We start from the raw sequence: 2,957 nt of genomic DNA on the forward strand, positions 1-2,957 counted from the left end.
TACAATATAGATAGGGTATTGCAATTAGATAGAAGCGAAGAAGTCAGGAAAGTTCTCTTCTAAGTAATCTTCGGACTCCCAAGTAGCTTCATCTTCAGTGTGTTGATTCCATTGTACTTTGTAGAACTTGATCGTACGTCTCCGAGTGACTCGATCTTTCTGATCTAAGACTCTAATGGGATACTCGGCATAAGTCAAATTAGGTTCTAGTTCTACACCACCAAAGTCGATTTCCTGGTCAGATACTTGAAGACACTTCTTTAACTGAGATACATGAAAAATATCATGCACCGCTGACATGTGATCTGGTAGCTTGACGCGATAGGCGACTGGTCCACATCGTTGTTGGATCTGAAAAGGACCTACATAACGGGGTGCCAACTTTCCCCGAATCCCAAAACGATGAACTCCTTTCATCGGTGATACCTTGAGGTAGACATAATCTCCCACTTTGAATTCTAGCGGTCGTCTCCTCTTATCAGCATAGCTTTTCTGTCTGGATTGAGCTACCTTCATATTGGCTTGTATGAGTTTAACTTTCTCTTCAGCTTCCTTGACCACATCCGGTCCAAAGAACCAACGTTCTCCAGCTTCTGACCAATTTAAAGGCGTTTGGCACCTACGGCCATACAGTGCTTCGAACGGTGCCATTTTAATGCTCTCTTGATGGCTATTGTTATATGAGAATTCTGCTAAGGGAAGGCATTCATCCCATTTAGCACCAAAGGAAAGAACACATGCTCTCAACATATCTTCAAGAATTTGATTTACTCTTTCAGTCTGTCCGTCTGTTTGCGGATGATAAGCAGAACTACGGATAAGTTTAGTTCCTAAAGACTCATGTAAACTTTTCCAAAACTTGGATATGAACAATGATCCTCTGTCAGAGACAATGGTCTTGGGTGCCCCATGCAGACTGAAAATTCTATCAAGGTAAAGCTTTGCATACTGCTCCGCTCGATATTTATCTCTGACTGGCAAGAAATGAGCTATTTTGGTTAGTCGATCAACAATAACCCATATTGAATTGTATCCTGCAGATGTCCTAGGCAAACCTACTATGAAGTCCATACAGATATCTTCCCACTTCCAAGATGGGACTGGCAAGGAATGTAATGGACCTGCAGTCTTCATATGAACCGCCTTGACTCTCTGACAAATATCGCACTTGGCTACATATTGAGCTATTTCTATTTTCATTTTGGTCCACCAATATCTCTTTCTCAGATCATGATACATTTTGTTGCTACCCGGATGAATGGAGTACCTTGTAGAATGAGCTTCATCAAGAATCTGCTTTCGCAGCTCCGGATTTTTGGGTACTACCAACCTATCCTTGAACCATACAACATCTGATTCATCAATCTTGAAACACGTTGGTCTTCCAGATCTGACTTTATTCTTAATATGGGCTATGCCCTTACTTTTCTGTTGAGCAGCAATGATCTGATCTTTGATAGTGGACTCAACTACAATATTGGATAGGGGACCTTGTTCTATGATTTGTAAATTCAGATGCTCCATCTCTTGACACAATGTTCGCTGCATCGGTTCTACAATCAGGCAATGACAATGACTCTTACGACTCAGGGCATCGGCAACTACATTAGCCTTACCCGGATGATAATGCACTTCTAAGTCATAATCTTTAATAAGTTCTAACCATCTCCTTTGCCTCATATTCAGTTCTGACTGAGTGAAGATGTATTTCAGACTCTTGTGATCCGTATAGATATGACATATATTGCCCAATAAATAATGTCGCCAAATCTTGAGTGAATGGACAACAGCAGCTAATTCAAGATCATGAGTCGGATAATGTTCTTCGTGCTTCTTGAGTTGTCTGGAAGCATATGCTATGACTCTGCCTTCTTGCATAAGAACACAGCCAATACCAATTCCGGATGCATCACAATAGATATCAAATGGTCTCTCGATATCAGGTTGTGCTAATACTGGTGCAGTTGTCAACAACTTCTTCAATGTCTGAAAGGCCTCTTCACATTCTTTCGACCATACAAACTTTGTTTGATTTTTCAACAGTCCAGTAATTGATTTCGCAATTCTAGAGAAGTCAGGGATAAACCGACGGTAATACCCTGCCAACCCCAGGAAACTACGAACTTGATGAACAGTTGTAGGTGCTTTCCAATTAAGGACTTCTTCTACCTTGCTCGGATCAACAGCTATACCTTCAGCAGATAGCACATGACCCAGAAATTGTACTTCCTCCAACCAAAATGCACATTTGCTGAATTTGGCATATAGTTGGTGATCTCTTAATCTTTGTAAAACAATACGGAGATGTTCCGCATGTTCCTCTTTGCTCTTAGAGTAGATAAGAATGTCATCAATAAACACCACGACAAACTTATCCAACTCAGGCATGAAAACTGAGTTCATCAGGTACATGAAATGAGCCGGGGCATTGGTCAGCCCAAAAGACATGACTAAATACTCATAAAGTCCATATCGGGTAGTAAACGCTGTCTTTGGCACATCTTCATGTCTGATCTTAATCTGGTGGTAGCCTGATCTTAAGTCTATCTTTGAGAATACCTTAGCTCCCGCAAGTTGATCAAAAAGTAAATCAATTCGGGGTAAGGGGTATTTGTTCTTGATGGTGACTTCATTTAATGGCCTATAGTCAACACATAACCTTAAGGTTTGGTCCTTCTTCTTCACGAATATAGCAGGGCATCCCCAAGGTGATGAACTGGGTTGAATGAAACCCTTGTCTAACAGCTCTTGTAGTTGCATTTTTAATTCTGCTAATTCTTTCGGTGGCATCCTATATGCTCTTCTGGACACTGGTGCTGTCCCTGGTTTCAGATCAATTCTGAACTCTACATCTCGGTCTGGTGGCAGACCAGGCAAGTCATCGGGAAAGACATCCATAAACTCACATACCACTGAAATTTCCTCGGCTCCTTCAACAATAGTTGCACAAACTGTCT

This window comes from Miscanthus floridulus, chromosome 8 (assembly GCF_019320115.1).
Source record: "Miscanthus floridulus cultivar M001 chromosome 8, ASM1932011v1, whole genome shotgun sequence".
Lineage (NCBI taxonomy): Eukaryota > Viridiplantae > Streptophyta > Magnoliopsida > Poales > Poaceae > Miscanthus > Miscanthus floridulus.